The sequence below is a fragment of the Dipodomys ordii genome, unplaced genomic scaffold (assembly GCF_000151885.1).
Source record: "Dipodomys ordii isolate 6190 unplaced genomic scaffold, Dord_2.0 Scaffold65, whole genome shotgun sequence".
Classification (NCBI taxonomy): domain Eukaryota; kingdom Metazoa; phylum Chordata; class Mammalia; order Rodentia; family Heteromyidae; genus Dipodomys; species Dipodomys ordii.
Genome location: NW_012267281.1, coordinates 2,464,341 through 2,483,310, shown reverse-complemented (window position 1 = coordinate 2,483,310; position 18,970 = coordinate 2,464,341).

Here is an 18,970-nt window from a genome sequence, read left to right as displayed (position 1 = left end):
TTAGCTTCAGGGATGGCTAAGCTCTGTGGAGATTTGTAGTGTGACAGAATGCTCACACACCAGTAGCTTGTGCAAAGGCTCTCAGTCCTCTGTAAGGTAGCTGTAAAGTTGTTGTATAAAGAAAATGGCATAGTGATAACCAAAATAGCTCTTAAACAGCCCAACAGTTAATAGGAGGTTCAGTTATCATTTCGGCCAAAACATCTTGGCTTTTAAAGTTACATTATTTTATGACTTCTGAGGATCCCTAAATGATAAAATAAATAAATAAATGAAACCTCTGAGATGAGCCAGGTGCTGGTAGTCTATGCCTAAAATACTAACTAGGAAGGAGGCAAAGATCTAAGTATTTGAGTTATAAAGGTGGGCAGAAAAGTTCACAAGCATAAAGCCAGGCAGGAGGCATGGCTCAAATGGTGGAATGCCAGTCTTTCAAGCAAGTGTGAGGTCCTGAGTTCAGACTCAGGAACCAGCCAAAAATAAATACATAAATGATCTCTGAATTGGATGCTATCCATATTATGGATATTGTATTCAGCGCTGATAATGCAGTTTAAATTTATAAATTTTCATTTATGTTATATGTACATAATGTTTTACAGGAAATGTTTGCATTCATACGGATGTATGCATGCATATTCAAAAAAGAAAAGGAGGTAGGTTCAGTTGTGTGGCAAACTTCATGTTGCTCTTGGCCAACTTCAATAATTATTAAAGCATGGCCAATTTTGTTTCAGATCTACCTACCTCACATCGCTAGCGTTTCTCTTTTTTGAAGCAATTCCCAGATGTCTGATCATAGTTCTAGATCTAGTTAATGGGAAATTCCTACAGAGATTCAAATGTGAGATTTCCAGAAATAGGAATAAAGGTTGGCAGGCATTGGAAAGAACAAAAGAGACAAGAGGAGGCTTCTGAAGGATTTTGGAAGCTTGAAGATCTGAGAAGGTAGCTGTGGCCAAGTAGGTCTGGGGATAGAAGAAGCATTTTCATCCGTAATGAGAGTGACATTTATATACCACCAGCAAGTACAAAAGCAATCACACTGTGAACAATCAGGGTAAAATAAAAAATAAAAGACATTACCTCTCATTTCTCATGAAGCCCATCTTCTTACCTGAGGGTGGAATTCTCACTGTGGATGCTCTCTGTGGCTGAAGTTCTGCAGCACAAATACACTGGGGCACATCAAGCTAGTTATCATTTTGCTTTTGCCCCTTCTACAAAGGAAGGTAATAATCCTCCCTGAAATTGTCTTTCTGATGCTTAGAATTAAATAAATGTTAGTGCAGGGAAAAGTTTACTTTTCACCGTGTCAGACATAAGGCTGAGTGTTTGACACTGTGATGTCAAATGACATAGGAAATGAGCTGGGAGAATCTGCGGGTCTTACACTGCCAACATCACCGTCTGTGACTGTCACATTGTGTGAGGCACTAAGTGGAGATTAAGGTGGGACAAACATTTTCACAGCAGGTTAAGTACAAAGAGTTCTGGGACTAGCAACCATGTTTAAACTAAGCCTTGCAATCCATCTATTGATCCATCTAGCTAGACATCTCTCCTTTGCAGCTTATGATATGCCTGTAGTGAGTGTATATTTAAAAAAAAACGTGAAGTATAGACACTGTCTTTTTTATTCTTATTATTTAGTTTGTACTAGGAATTAAACCCGGCCTTCTGCCTGATAGGCAAGCTCTGTACTACCTGAACCATGGCCAAGTCTGTTACTTTTGTTTCATTTTTGACCAAGAGTCACCTTTTGAGTAGTTTCTCTGACACAGGATCCTCCATGACTCTACTTCCAGAGTGCTGGGATTACCATGTGCAGCTTGGAAACGGTCCGTGAGACTAGTAAATACTCTTGAAATGATTGGAAACAGCAATTTTCCATGTAAAATAAATATTGAAAACGATGCACCAGGGATATTAATTTGCAAATATCACTTCAACTATGGAGAACAATGAAGGATTATAAAGTGAAATGACAATGAGATTAATTTGAGCTAATGCAATGTAGATGTTCATAGTGGTAACATGATTTTAACTGTTACTCTAACATATTTTATATCTTTTATATCTTTTGTATTTCTCATTCATGCTTCAAATCCATGTCAAATACCCAGAGACCAGACTTACCCATGCACCTGGGAGGTGATTTGCAGTTTAATCTTCTCTAAACCTGTCTTAGTATGCTATTAAGTCATACCACAGATACATAATAAAAACAATTTTAATCCCCCCCTCTCTCTTCTTCACTCTCTTTCTTTCCCCCATCCCTCTCTCTCAACAAAAACATGGATAATATTCATTTTGGGTTTGTCAAGACATCAAATCCCAGTAGAAGCTGCTTGCTCCATCTTGCCTTTCATTTGGTGGTTTGTATTTAGGAGTTTATGCCTAACACTCTGGGATGTACCACCTCTACACTTCATCCCTTCTTTTCATTTTAACAGATAATTATTTAAAAAGAAAGAAAGAAGAAGGGGAATAAAAAGCTAAGGAGGAAAAATAGAAGAAGCAGAAATAGAAGAGTAAGCAAAATGACGAGTTTCGGGAGCTGGAGGAGACAGAGAAGTAAGAGGAAGAAGGAGGATACAGAAGAAAGAGAAGAGACCTTCAAAATAAATGAATTGAACCAAAATGTATTAAAGTTTCAATAGAACAAAACTTTTCCAGGGCTGAATTTAGTTCAAAGTATTGTTTCGCTGAAATGACTAGAAGGACATAATTATAGAATTGTTCTGTGGTCTGAACCCTGAGGCCAAAATCACAGTGACATCTATTCAAATATGAAATCAAATGTAAAATGCTGCTTCTTAGGAGCAATTTCATTAATCTTATTGGCACAGAAAAGTTTTCGAATCTATTATGAGTCTTAGCTCAATTAGGAATAAAGGACCCTTTTCATTATAAGAGTTTGTAGTGTGAATACTTTATTAAATCAAGGGATATATCTGCAAATGTCATATCTATTTTTTATATCACATGTAAAAGAAAATATGACTCTGGGTCCATGTTCTAATTTTTTAAAAACATTGCTCCTGCTTCATTCTCATGTTGTCTGTGATGATGGCACTGTTAATATGTTCGTGTAAGCTATTGTAAACTTTATCAGTAAGAAAAGTTAAATTGTAATATATAACCAGTTACCTAAATAGAAATTATTATCCCCAGAGTAAACATTTTGTTTAGCTTGCAGCAATAAACATTACCCAGGCAAAATAAAAGTTTTATTAAAACAACAAGATGCTTCCTAAAGTTAAAAGCAATGATAATATCATAAGCAATTCTCTTACTTCTTTGCCTCATGACCTACAGTATAGATGAGTGTTCAGGATTATACAATACCATATTACAACATCATGGGTACCTTGTCTTTGCCCAATTTTTAATAATTCTTTTGTAGTATCCAAGAGTATTGCACTTAAGAGTTTGGCATTCTTGAGTATTTCAAATATCAAAGAGGAAGTGGGTGTAAGAACTCAGCCACACTGGGGGTTGCCTTATTAGAATCCAGTCTGAGCTGAAGAAAGATACAGTCCTAGAATTGATGTCTTCATTAGCACACCTGCCCTGGCCCTGCCTACTCTTTCAAATTAATCTTACAATAATGGCCTGGCCCTTAACCAATTTCACCCAAATCCTGTTCATGTTGACAATGACTTTTGCTCTTAGCTGTGCCGGTTCCAGAGTTCAGGAGCCCCTGGGACAGAGGGGCAGAAGGAGGGGAGAGGAGCCAAAGCATCTCCTCAGCTCCTTTCTTCACTTTCTGCCTGAATTCTCCTTTTCTAAGTCCTGCCTGAAATACTGGAGGTCTCAGGACATTCAAACACGAGAAGCCTTTATTACTTACTTTTACCAAGAACAGGATAAAATTATTCTCTAGCTGTTCAATGCATGTTGATCAGAGGTCCTTAAAGTACCTGCCTTCCTTAAAGTCACATAAAAGGCATGCTGCTTCTGTGCTTATGATGTGCACGGCAAGCATTTTCTTATTTATGTTGTGAGTTCCCCAGGAAGTGGTGATGTTACAATCTCATGTACAGCTTCCCAAAGCAAGTGTTGCACTGTTGTTTTGTTGTGTTATGTATTTTTAATTTTCTTTTTCTCTAGCGGGACAATGATCACTGCTTCTTTTGGAAAGCACCTGGTTTCATATTGATTTACATTTATGACCTACACTACCTGGAAACACTGACCATTAAAAGTCAAATTCTGCTGCTCCTTTCAGCGGCTCACCCAAGTGAGTGTGGGCGGGATTCATTTCGGATGCCACAGAAGGAAGCATATCTGGGCACATGTCACCAAATCACTTAGCCTGTTGAAATGTCTGTCTGTCTGTCTTTCATTTTCCCTCTCTTTTCTTTCTTTTTTTCTCTCTCACTCTCCCTCCTGATGCTGGTGATTACAAGAAGGAAAGAACTCACAGAGATATGAAAGATGAGCTCCTGTGAAAAGGTCTTAGGTTTTTCTGCCCTCTTCCCTCTTCTGTATTTGCAGTTTTGAACAACTTCTGGACCTTTTACTAAAAGGACTTCAGTCTGAGTGATCAGTTCTAAAAACCAATTTACCTTTCCCAAAGACCTTGTTTTCTATTCATTTTTGTTTACATTTGGGGAAAAGGTCTGTACAATTTCCTTTTGATTTCTTGCAAATTCACTGTCTTCAGAATAATATTTTTAACTTCTTTTTTTATTTATTGTGAAAATACTGTACAGAGGGGTTACAATTACATGGGCAAGATAATGAGTACATTTCTTATCAAGCATTGTAGCCTCCTCCTTTGTTTCCCCTTCCCATCCCTTCCCATCCTCTTCCCCCAACCCCCAATCCTCCTCCCTCCCCAACCAAAGTTGTAAGTCTTGTTTTCGACATAACAACTTGTACATCTCATTGTTGCAATGGGTCCACCTGTATCCCTATTTAAACGATTTGTTTTTTCCCTTCCCCTCCACAAATTATACCAACATCAAATACAGTGAAAGCAGGGGTTATACCATGGGGAAGAGACTTCTTATACTTCTGCCAGTATTTGGGCTTGAACACAGGCCTTAGAGATTTGCCAAGCTTTGTTCCCTTGCTTCTGGTGCTCACAACTTCTGTGCCGAATTTGTGCTAAATGGAAATTATATATAAATATATATAAACATATATATGTGTATATATATAGTATTTGTATCTAGTATAAACATACTATATATATGTGTGTGTGTATATACAAATATAATGAGTTTCATTATGCTAGTCTTCTTTGAACTCAGAACCTGTCTGCTTTGGAAGGTGCTATAACGCCAAACCAGATCTCTAGATCATTATAACAGAAACAACACTAACAGTAAGACCATAAAACTAGTCAGATGCAGAATATAGTAAAAACATTAAAAAAAACTATTATGCTAGCAATAATCATAGAAAATCATGTGGCAAAATGATCCGCAATAAACTCTGATTTAAAATATGAAGAGAAGTGACAATAGTGAAACAATGAAATAATCACAACATCAGAGAAAAATGAAAAGGGAAGGAAAAGAGAAGTTAACTTAAAAAGAAGAAGAAATATGAGAAAGAAAAGGTAATAAGAGATTAAAAAATGATTAACAAATCAAGTATTGAAGCAAAATTCAATAAAATCAAGAGAGGAAATTAAAGACAAAAGAAAGAACTTTTAAAATAACACAATCTATGTATATATAAATAATACAGTATATATTGTAATATTTAAATAATACAGTATATATGGTAATATTTAAAATAATAAAGTATGGAAAATATATAAAAGAAAATAAGAAAATAAAGAAAAGTAGTAAGAAGACAGTGAATATAAGAAGCTTCTTTCAGCTTCTCTAATATTGCAATGCACTGGATGTGTTTGCACCGTGAAGCGGGATGGGTGCCAGCTACGTTCTGTTGCATCTCTTCTTCTCACAGTGCAAGTTGGGGCTCTGTGCAGTACTGAAGGTGCGGCTGGTCCAGGGGAGGGAATCAGAGTCAGTGCTGCACTTACGTTAGAATCCTCCCTTCTATGTTAGAATCTCCTTCCTCTCAGAGGGAGAGCCATTGCTGGCTCCAGCAGCTTTATGGTTCCCCATTCCCCCAGACTACCATTTTATCCATGAGCCAGCCCTGCATGTGCACCTTGCATCCAAACGTCCAAGCCAAGCAGTGTGCCCCCGAGTGTGTCAGAGATAGAGAAAACACCCACAAGCACTGAGTTCTGCATGTAGGGAGTAGGAAGGAGGGACTGAGAGCTCTGCCCTTCCTCTCTGGTACATTCAGACTCCACAACCAGCATGAACCCAACCCTTGGAGAGAGGAGGCTATGGTAATGCAGGACCCCACCAGACTTGGTCTAAGAGATCATGATCCTTTCTGAGAGGAGGCTATCAAAGTCATGGAGTCACCTGTGAAGGCTGAGCAGCCCTGCTGCGGTGCACTCCAGGCTCTCAGTGTCTGCTGTCATTCTAATAGTGCTCTTGCAATGGAATGATTTCTCATTATCATAGAGGCCAGAGTACGTGTTAGGTAATAAATATACATATTATTACTTTCAGTTTCACATTTATTCACATATTTATTCATTCCTAAGCTCTTGAGTAATGGCCAAATAAAATAAAATCAGTAACATAATATGGATATGATCATTTTCTGAAGCACTCTCCAGTGTTACTGATCAGACATTTTTGTTGTTGTTGTTGTTGTTGTGGGGTCTGAACTCTAGGCCTGGGTGCTGTTCCTCAGCTCTTCACCTCAAGGCTAGGACTCTACTACCTGAAACACAGTGCCACTTCTGGCTTTTTCTGCTAATGTGGTTCTGAGGAATCGAACCCAGGGCCTCATGCATGCCAGGCAAGCACTGTACCTCCGAGCCACCTTCCCAGTCCTAATCAAAGACTTTTGACTCTTAACCTTCTAAACATATTCTGGGACCCTCTTTCTGGTTACCTGTGTGGGCAGAAGGGTACACGTTAAGAATCTGGCCAATGGATCCCCAATAAGTTATTGGATTTATATGTTCAATAGCCAGTGAAATACTCTAGAACATGAATGGAAGTTAACACTGATCATTTATTGTTTAGGTCATGAGATATAGGGTCTGTTTCAACACTGTAACCAAAAACTCTGGACTAAATCCTTGCTTGGCCAAATGGCTAAATGCAAGCAAACCTGACTTAACCTGAATGATCACTACAACAGAAGAAAAATTTAAAAAAAAATTAAAAAAAAGTTCCCAGCTGCATTGATAGAATTTGATTCAGCATAGATTGAAACTAAAATCCCCACATTATGCTTTAAAAGACTACACACATTTACAAAGCCATTGCTCATTTGAACAAGAAATGTGTAGCAGTACAAGTTTTAGGAAAATACTTAAATTCAGTATTCACACAGTTTTCAATGAATTTTATGTTGAATAAACAGTGGAAAGTAATGCAAGAATTCAGAGAATCAGGAGTTGGAGATGTGAAACCCTAACTTCAGAAACATACATGAACCCCAACAGTCAGTTATGTGCTTCCAGGAATTACTATCACATGTTGTTAGTTTTTTCTTCTCTCCTGAATCTGCATAAGGCCACCAACACTGGCAAGGTGAAGTACCCATTTCCAACAAGCTTGGTTGCTTTCTAATTTATGAATGCAAAACTTTATATGTAAAATAATATTAAATTTCAACCATGTCCTGTTGCTTGAACTTAGAGAAAGGTTGCAAATCCAGAGACACAATTTCATGCCACACACACACATTCACACACACACACACACACACACACCTGCACACATGCACATACAGAGAATCTTTAGTTTTAAATTAATATAGAGAAGTGCGTTGTATGACTAATTGATCATACTTGTTACCAATGTATTCTGGCAGTGGTTTCAAAGCTTAATAAATATTTACTTTTGAAATGATCTTATTACTCGTCACTAATTCCACATCACTTTCTAATAGAAAGATCTATTGTATGAGAGCAGCTCAGCCCATTAGTGCTTTTAATGACTATGGTGAAGCACTAGCTGCTTTAATTGGGGCCAGTGTCACAGCTGCAGGAACTTTTGTACCATGCCTTCGTACTTCCTGCCTCGTCAGTTGTGTGAAACAAACTGAAAGCTTTTTTTACTACAGACATATAAAAGCCATATAAAAACCAAATCCAGCAGAGAATTGAAGGTCTATAAATGGAGATTCCAACTTCATTCGATGTAGAACATAAATCTTATTTATTTCTTTGTACATCATATAAGCCCGGGGACTTCTTTGTGATTTCAATCTAAATCATTCTTAATACAGCTTTCCCCAAATCCCACCTAGTGATTCTTGAAAGGTCAATGAAAGCTAATAACGTCATACATCAGGTGAGAAAACGGCAATCCCGCTAGCACATCTGCCATTAATGTGTTGAGTGGGTACCCATTCATTAAAGCTCTCCAGAACTGTTGTTTTTTTTTCTCTCTCTCTCTCCCACTCTATAAAATGTGGATTTTGGATTAGAACACATTGTGAAGGTCAATGTTCAAGTTTCCCCAACTTGATGTATAAGTAGCTGTGGTCTGTAACCCTTTACTTTATCAGAATTCTACAATGAAAAACCAATTTCCAAAAGACATTTATCCAAGTCGGAGAGAGATAATCTTTGCATTAACATGCACAACAATGAACATGGCAGGTGGTCACTAAAGATGGCCACGCGTGCAGAGGAAATGGTATTGTAAGCCTAGGGCTCCAGACACCAATCAGCTTCCATTTGGCACAGCTGGAATGCCAGTGCCGAGGACTGAAGGGTGCAGAGAAGCTCTACTGGCAGACATTCTAAAACAAGCTGTCTCAGTAAGCCTCTGATGGGGGGGTGCCCAAGGGTCATCCCACGTGACCATCCTACATACCCTGTGTGCAAATTTCCAGCCCTTCAAGATTTCAATCACATGCAGTTCTCATGGGTTTGAGTTAAATCTTAGGTTAAGTAAAGATGATGACACTGCTTTTATAACACAGTTAGACAAAAGAGAAAATTCTAAAGAGGAATTCAGTTTCTGTAGTCAGGCAGGTGAGGCTGTGTGTCTATCCTCCCCATACCCACCCCTGTAGGATCCTCTTCTTCCATCTGTGCTCTCTGAGCTATTCTAGGCAATGAGCTGGAAATTGTCGTACACAGAACATGAACCTTCAGCCAGGCTGGGGCTCTGCAAAGAGATGTTTGCTTCTTATCCTGGTTGGGGAGAAGGTGGGCAACCATAAGAAAGCTGTGGGCTTGTCATGCGCAGTTTAATGAAGGACCAGGTACCTGGGGGTTCTGACAGGTGGGCTGGGTGCTTCCAATGTGGAATGAAGAGAACCGTGAAACTTAAGAAAGTAGATCCTACAAAACTAAGACATGTGTGGATGGGTGGGGAGAGATGGGTTGAAAGGGGTGACATCAATCAACAGGCATTATACTCTAACTGTTGAAGAGCAACTCCTTAGTACAACTACTTAATTTTTTTTTTTAAATCAGAACACAGTCAGCGCTTTGGAGAGTCTTGTAAAGAACCTTTCAACAACCTGTGATTTTAAGAAATTACTATTTTTGTTATGGTCTTTCTCAGATACTAAAACTTCTATTTTATGTGGTCTCCTTTCCTTGGAAATGACACCATTTTGTTGTTGCTATCCCTTCATTGTCTTAATTTTCTGTCAGAGTACATTGAATATATGCCCAATAAGATTGAGTATTCTAGTCACCAGAAAACTGATCTCCTCAGTCTTTGAGTTGCATAGTTCTCGCTTATTACATGTCTTCCCTGTAAGATATAAACACATTTTATTTCCCTTTCCTCTGAAAGTCTTGATTGTAAAGTAAGATTCCTTTCAGCAACCTCTGGAGTTGCTTTTTATTTATAGCAAGGAAAGGAATAGGTAGGGACACTATTGGTGACAAATGATAACAATTATGCCCACTTTTCTCCATTGAGATTTACAATAAATATTCAGTTTTGACTGCTTGCATCTCTTGGATGTATGTGAAATTGCCTGTATCTACATTTTATTCTGAACCCCATCATCTCTGTCTCTCTCAAGTTGGCTACACAAGTGGCAGGGACTTTCTTCCTAAGAGGGACATTATTCATGATACAGCCAGCGGATTGTCAAGGTTACCTGAAACTATTTCATAGAAAAGTAAGGATGCTAATCTGGTAGAACACTTCAGAGTAAACTTCCACTCAGTGCACTCCTCCATGACTTTCAGAGACAAACAGCACCTCCATCTCAGATCACAATGCCACAGTTCCAACTACAGGAGAAAAAGAAATGTGAATATCATGGCATGTGTAAATATTACAGAAATAAGCATTTGTATACTGTCTTCAGATTCTCCTCATCATTTTATTGACAAGACAATTGTCTATAAAAATCTAAACGATGGGTCCACCTGTATCCCTATTTAAACAATTTGTTTTTTCCCTTCCCCTCCCCAAATTATACCAACATCAAATACAGTGAAAACAGGGGTTATACCGTGGGGGAGGGACATACAAAGCAACAAAGACATCATCTTATAAATATGTTAAAAACAATAGCAAGAAAGAAAAACCACTGGGGAGAAGGGGGGGAGACGGGGATGACAAGGATGGTAAGGGGAAAAAAGGAGGAGGCAACAATGCTTTATAAGAAATGTACTCATTACCTTGCTCATGTAATTGTAACCCCTCTGTATGGTATTTTCACAATAAAAAACTTATTAATAATAAAAAAGAATCTAAAAAAACAAAACCTAAATGATGGATACTATGTGCTAAAATTCTTTGTACCAGGAATGTAGTATACACCATTTACTTAATTTCTTGTACAAATGTACAAGTTAGTTATAGTCTTAAGAGTGTCAAAACAAAGTTTGTGAGATTTTAGATAGTTTTAGATGTGGACCTGTTTCTCTGTTTCTTTCTTTTTCTCTGCTCATCAGGTTTGATTGCCATTTTTTCTCTTGATTATCAAGATATGATTTAGTATCTGTTGTAATACAGCTATGACATTTTCCTTTTCCATTGAAATTATTCAAGAAGAATGTGTTTAGTGAGCAATCGTCTACAATCCCAAATTCCACCTTGTCTACGCTATGTGACGTGTTCTTCATTGTGGACAGAAACTATGAAAATAATGGCCCGATTAAATTATTGTTGAATAAAGTGAGATGCAAAAACTACATAGATCGTGGTACACTGTGTAAAACTCCAGTTAGAGAGAGCTTGTCTGCCTGGCTGTGTGTAGGTACAATGTCTTGCTGTAAAAGAGTGACATAGCCAGGACTTGGTTGTGACCCCCAGCATCAGACAGTGACAGAGAACTCAGGAAACAGTGAGACATCAATTCTATTTGGAGTTGATTCCATTAGGAATTCCATTCAGAGGAAGTCCTTAAGCCAAACATCCCAGCTCAACAACATTTTAAATTCTCGACTTTCATGACACAGATTGAAAGGATTGTGTATGTGTATGTGTGTGTATGTGTGTGTGTGTGTGTGTGTGTGTGTGTGTGTGTGTGTGTGTGTGTGTGTGTGTCGAGAGAGAGAGAGAGACAGAGAAAGAAAGTTTGTTCATCCTTGGGCTTCTGAGGCCTGGCACTGTCTTTGAGCATTTTTGTTCAAGGCTGGTACCTTAAGCCACAATTCCACTTCTGGCTTTTTGAAAGTTAATTGGAGATAAGAGTCTCACTGACTTTTTCTGCTTTGGCTGATTTTGAACAATCATCCACAGACCCTAGCCTCCTGATTAGCAAGATGACAGTAGCCACCAGCTCTACCAGTATTCATAACTCATAAAATGTGAGATCATAAATTTTATTTGTTTTGAGCCATGGTTGTGATATTTTGTTTTCCAAAAATAGAAAATGAATGCAACAATTTTCATTACCTCCTTTTTTCCCTTTGTTCTTTCTTCCTTTCTTCTTTTTTCTTTCTCTTTTCTTATAAAAATACATACACTATCTTGAAAAATGGTTAGTGTACTGGAACACCCAAGTGCTCAGATTCTTTTTAGGCAAATATTACCCAAGGAGAACCTATCAGCAGATCAATAACACAAATTTTACATATTGCTACTGTTGCATTAGAAGAGACATGGCTGAACATTCATCCTCAATTTACCATTGTTAGTTTTGTTTTTCTGTTTACAGAACAAAGGGACAGGAAGATACTTTGGGTGCACTGGCATCTTGACACTACTGGTCCTTCAGGAAGAAACAGTTCCGCTGGTGAGCTGCAGCCACGTGAAGGGGCACTGGTGTTTGAAAGTGGTGGGCAGAGCAAATGTGCAGTGAGGAACAGGAGAACCAAACACACGGGAGACATTTGAAAGTTCCAGGTTCTGGGACTCAATTATTTTTATTTCGTCTACCTTGAGATGGCAGAAAGGTTTTTTTTTTTTCCTTTTAAGATATTACTTCTACTTCCAAAACCTCAGAGCAGCGTCTGTGTCGTGGTGATAAAATTACACAGAAGAAATATGTGTCTTGGGAGCACTGAACTATTTCGTTTGGGGGTGGTTGAGCTTGAAATGGATTTCAGAAAATGTGATGCCATTCCTTACTTGGTAATTAGAAATAATTTATATGCAGCTATTAAAGATACGCAAGAAAATCACATCTTTTAATTGCTAACTACTTTACCCAATATACATAAACTATTGCTACTGAATTCTTCATTCCTGACTCACCCTTTACTATCCTTTGCAACATATTTCCTGAGTAAAATGAGATAATTACTAAAATGCACCCCGGAGAATATTTTCTGTAACAATTTGATGTTTTGGGTTTTCTGTGTTTTGCTATTGAGGCTCACACCTGCAGAGGAAAACAGAAGGAAATTGCTGTCATGATATTACTTCTGAATGCTGAGAGCAGTTTAGATCAAAGTTTGACATTCTGAACTGTTTAATTCTCTAGAGGGAAAGAATTTCCCCAGTGGAGAAGCTTCAAAAGCAACCTTCTACAGAGAAGACTTTTTGAAACAAATCTAGTCTTGATAAGATTATTTTCAGATACCTCACCACTTGTAGAGAAATAGTGAATAAATGGTTAAAGAAGGGCCTCAGGTGAGGATCATAGCCTCAAGTGTAAACTGCATTCTGTGTTTAGCAAACATTGAAAAGTGGATCTGATTATCCAGGATGCCTTCTTGAATCCACAGATATTTCCCAGAAGTGTGGCCTTTCGGGGTATGAATGACACCTTTTTTTCCCCTTACAAATACAAATGTTCTCCTTTGTGATACTGATTGATCTTTCATTACCAAGGATTAGACTTAATAGGGTATTATATTTGCATATTATTTTTAGATCATTCTATAGTCATTTTCCAGCTGGCAAAGCCAACATTTCTCATAGTCAAATGAGGGAAACACATAAAAGGTGTGGAAAGGTGAATATAAAATGAGGCCATTAGGTTGAACTCAGTTAAAGCTGAGAGCCACAACTAAAAAAATATTATATTTAATAAAGGAGCAAGAAATGGACTCAAGCCAAGTGATTTTTTAGCCTCTGAGAGTACTCAGCTAATCATGTATCAAGGTACTGGGTAATGTATAATCTGAGGGTTTCTGGGACTGAGAAATTAAAGTCCTTATTGAATCTTAGTCAAGGGATTAAAAAGGACTTTACTGAAAATCTCTCTGCCATTCTAAGTGCTCTTTCTGAGTAGTTCAACATAACATGATCTTGAAACACAGAGTATTTTCTCTAGATATAGTAACAGGTGCAATGCAACTTCTTTTCAAGCTAAGACTTAGCCTTGCCCACTGATACTATTTCATATATTGTTATCAATATTTTATATTTGGCAAAACTGAGAAACAGAGAGGTTTTATAATTGGCCTAGGATCTCACAGCCAGTAAGCCAAGAGATTAAGATTGCAATTAGGTTACTCTGAGCTCACTGATTCAAACATAAAATAAACTTTTTAGGATAAGCTATAGAAAGTTATATTGAATGATTTATTCACCCAGAGAACCAACATTTAATTGATTTAATCTCTAGTCTAAACAGGCCTTAGTTGTTAGGATCATAGTTTCTCAGTGTTGAATACAAGAGTATGTACAATTGAGGCTTAAATCATACTATACTTTCGATTATGCTTAGTAGTTTATTTAATTACAGTAAATTGGTTACTGATATTTGATTTGTCAGTTCAAGTGATAAGTAATCTGATAATAAGACTTAATTCCTTTAGATCATCCAGTGCTTTGTGTTGGTAGTTGAACTTAGAATTCATGATGTACTCTCCTACACTGATGTCTTTTCGAGTAAAATGAAGACCAAGGTTAAGACTTAGTAAGTCATCTTAAGTAGCTTCTGATTCCAAATCTGGAGGATTTTATATTATACTAAATGTTTTCATAATACTTTTCAAGTACAAATGAACAAATTCAGAATAATCACTTAAAAATCTAAATATCCTAAAATAAAAAATAGTTCATTAGCCATTCAAAGTGAATTTGCTTTCAGCACAAATTTTGGTACTGTATTTACAAGAGCCTAACATGAAATATTTTTTGGAGTGTAAACAGAAAGTGATCTTTGAAATTTTGAATATTTAAAGGAAAATTAATAAACTTTAAAAATGTTAAATGATCAACTAATGAAATAACATACTAGAAAATGCAATTAAAGACAATAAAAATCTTGCTTAATTTTTCTTACATCTAATATATACTTTTTAAACTAACTTCTACATCAAGAACTACAAATGTCAAAAAACTATTTTGAGGGGCTGGGAAAGTGGCTCAGTAGTACAGTGCTTGCCTTGCATGAATGAGTCCCCGGGTTTGATTCCTCAGCAGAAAAAGGCGGAAGTGGCACTGTGGCTCAAGTGGTAGAGAGATAGCCTTGAGCTAAACAGCTGAGAGACAGCACTCAGGCCCAGAGCAGGCCTCATGACCGACCAAAAAAACAAAAACAAAAATAACTATCTTGAATGCAATATGTAGGCATGTATGTGAGACATGGTCATTTTTATTACATGAACATAAATGCAATTATATTTTGCTTATGTGATGAATATGGCAGTTATTTTTGTTTAATTCTCTGAACGGAAGGTCTACAGACAAATTGCCAAGAGCTGGTTGTTGTGTCTGTTATGAATAGAAGCTAGGATGTGGCAAACTGTACTTAAACGTGGTCCAATATGACATTGTTTAATTTTAACGCATGCCTTTGAAAAGAAATGTTATTTTAGTGACAATCTGATAATAATGAAAAACTTGCATCCATTGAGTTTGGTTATCTAGCATGAGTGTTACAGAGGAAAGGGACAGACAGACCAAATGGCAATGAATCAAAAGAAAGAATTCATTTTAGTTCAGAAAATGCTGATGGGAAATGATAAAGGTTTAGATGGATGGTGACTGTTTGTAGTGAAGAAGAAACACCAGGACACTCTACCATAGTAGACTTTACAAGTAATAAAATGTTTTTTTAAAGAGATTTGTCGGGGCTGGGAAGGTGGCTCAGTGGTAGAGTACATGCCTTGCATGCCTGAGGTCCTGGGTTCAATTTCTCAGCACCACATAAGCAAAAAGAAAAAAGCCAGAAGTGGTGCTGTGGCTCAAGTGGTAGAGTGCTAGCCTTGATCTGAAGAGCTGAGGGACAGCGCCCAGGCTCAGTTCAAGCCCCACTCCTGGACCCCCCCCCCAAAAAAAAGAGATTTGTTACACTAATACCTTCTTCATCAGTTTGATTAGCATTCTTTACATAGAAGTATGTGTTCAAAGGACTGACCCACATTTCTTAGTTTAAAATGAATCTTCAACTCCACATGTACACTCTCCCGTACAGTTTGACTGTAAACTTTTCCAATTTAAAACAATCAGACACAGTTAAGGATTATCTAAGTAGAAATGCACTTCTGTTTTCCTAAGCAGTTAATTTCATTTACTCTTTCATATTGTATTATATTTTGTCTTTGCTAGATTAATGGCAACATTATTGTTATGAATATTTTGGATGAAATCACTTTTTTAACACAAAATAATCTTTGTAATAGCTTGATAAAGTTTTGTCTACACACTTAATAACTGACAGTTTATAACTTAATGTTAATACTGAGTAATTAATTCTATGGTTTGAAGTAAAATTACATGTAATTTAATTTGTATTTTCATTGATGTTGAATACAGACTGATGAAAATAAGAACTTGGCACAAAGTTGACAATTCTGAGCATAGACTTAGAGCTACTCCGGGCTACTTAGGCTCTGGTGAATCCTCCTCCATCCTTCTGTGAAACATAGCTCCCATGTTAGGAAAGCTTTAGTGCTTCCTAGTGGGAACAATGGGACAAAGTCATACAATATCCAATTTTTCTGTGATTAAAAAAAAAAGTTATTGTTGCTTCTTGTCTGAAATTCATTCTAAAATCATTTAGAATGTTCGATTACTCTGCTTTTAAAGGTATATGTCCATTATATACATGGTAGAAAGACACACATTAATATTCAAGTGAAAGATAAACAAACTGCAGGACAAGGTAAATAAGGCAGAAGTAAAATAGGTCACGTGAGAAAAGAATAGCAGAACTATTACTTATAAGAAAGCACTCTAAAGGAAGTTCCTTTTAAAGCTGTTTAGATTAAAAAAAATTCTCTCTTGCCTGAACGCTAGTTCCTTCTTGCTTACCAAATACTTGTATTATGCTGACCCTGTTATTAAGAAATCTCACTCCCTTCCCACATAACAGATGGCTGGCTCCATAGCAAGGCAGTAATTATTCTGTGTTGAGGAGAAGAGACTGTCCAGAGCTGCCCTGTTCTGTGACTCACTTATGGACATTCCAGACTGCGGCAGCTTTCCTCAGCACTGTAGGAAGCAACCTGGGCCTCCTGCAAATGTGTGGCAATGCCCAAGATGTCTGAAAACAGGCTCTTGGTGATTGATGCTTCCTAGCAAGAGGAAAGCCATTGAACTGGTTTCCTTAGTTCTCAATGGGATATCCACTAGCTCAATGGCCAATGGTTTTGCCCTTTACTTCACACCAGCATCAAGAAAACGAACTTCTCATAAATGGAGCCCAATTGGGGATGTCACTTACTCTGTGTGGTGGCAGGCCATGTGGATGCATCCTGGTTTTCTGCAATGGCACCATTCCATCGAAAGGCTAAGTCAAAGAAAATAAATGGCTCAAGTATGAATCAGAACTCCTTCCAACAACATGACTTCATCATTCTATTACACACGCACTTCCCTTTAGATTTTGCAAGTGGATATTGTACCATTGAAGCAATAACCATGTACTAAGTAGTCAGTGTCATATTGATTTCCGGGACCTGCAAGACCAGCATGGAGACTTTCAGAAACCAGGTGTCCTTGGCCATGCACCAAACAAATGAAACATTGGCTGCCAAGAAAGAAAATCAAGTTCACATGGCTGAGAATAAGTCCAGTGATTTTGCTGTTTGGAATAAAGTACTTTTTAATGAAATTGGCATTATGTTGACTACTGTTATCCAATTTCCTTATTTCTAACAAGAGCTTAAAAACAACTGACAAAATACATTCTTTTCCAGGGGGAAAATCTTAGGAGAAAAAGATTATTGATGAAAAATAAACATTATCAAGATATTCTAATAGCTCTAGAGCTGAAAAGATATGTAGTTCCAGATAGATAAACTCTCCATACAACAGAACTGAAAACTTGAAAGGAAGTCTCCTTTCGTGATGCTTGCTTTTCTTCCCTGATCTTTGCAATGTGTTGAATCTCTCTATGTTCTTCATCTATGTAGTAAGGGCAACATACTAGCTTTGCATGAACCTGTGCTAGTTTTGTAGTTACGGTTGAACACCATGACCTTAGGGATGTTAGTTGAGAGCAAGTCCAACTGGACCCCAGTTCTTGGCAGTGCGATGGTGACTTTCATCCTAAGAGATTATCTGTGCATCTACATGTGAGGGCTACCTTGTGTTAAGATAGTTTTAGGGTCTGAAGCTTCTGTTCACACTCTACCTTTGTTTATTCTTTTATTCTCATCCATGAAGAAAGTATTTTTTTTTAATTTTTGTTTGTTCTGGGGCTTGAACTCATTTCCCCGAGGGTCTTTGTGCTCAAAGCTAGCGCTCCATCACTTGAAGCACAGCGCCACTCACTTCCAGCTTTTTCTGAGTAGTTTATTGAAGATAAGAGTCTCATGGACTTTCCTGTTGGGCTGACTTTGAACTATGATCCTCAGACCTCAGCCTCCTGAGTAGCTGGTGTATGAGCCACTTGCTTGAAGAAAGTTTTTAATAGACATTGTCAGTTAAGAAGAGCAGCCACTGACAGGGCAAAAGCCCCTTGTACAACTAATTGGTGTTAAGGAAAACTATTTGGAAAATGAAGCAACTCAGGGTATGGCTCTACTAGCACAAGCCTTGTTATCAATCATGTGCACAACTAGCAGTAACCTTCAGAATAGCTCAAATAGAACAATAAGAGAAAATTCTTCAACTACACATGATAATTAAAATAGCCAATAAAGCTTGGGAGTGTGATTGTACTACAAATCTATTGCTACAAATTGTTTAATCATCATTTACATTGATCCTATTACTAGCTCACATGCTTCCAATATATATCAAACACAAGGAGCCCTAGTTTACAGAAAGTTGATCCTGTCGAGGCCATAGCCTGTCACCAACAACACTGTCAACCATCTTGAACTGAGGAAAGTGTTATTAATTATGAAGAGAAGTTACAGAATAGCAGGGTTAATATAGACAGCAAGGATATCTGTAAAGAAGTACTAAGTTGGCAAATGTAGGTTGAAGGACTTTTGAAATGTAAACACCTATGGATTTAGGATGCTGAGAAATAGTAACTAAACTATTCTTTTCCTTTATTCTCCTGGGTACTGCAGTTAGAAAATCTAAGATAAGATCTTAGATAAGATAAGATCTAAGATAAGTTAAACTTGGAAAATTAAACAACCTTTTTCCTACCTAATCTTCCCCCAGGAACTCAGTAATTGATATCC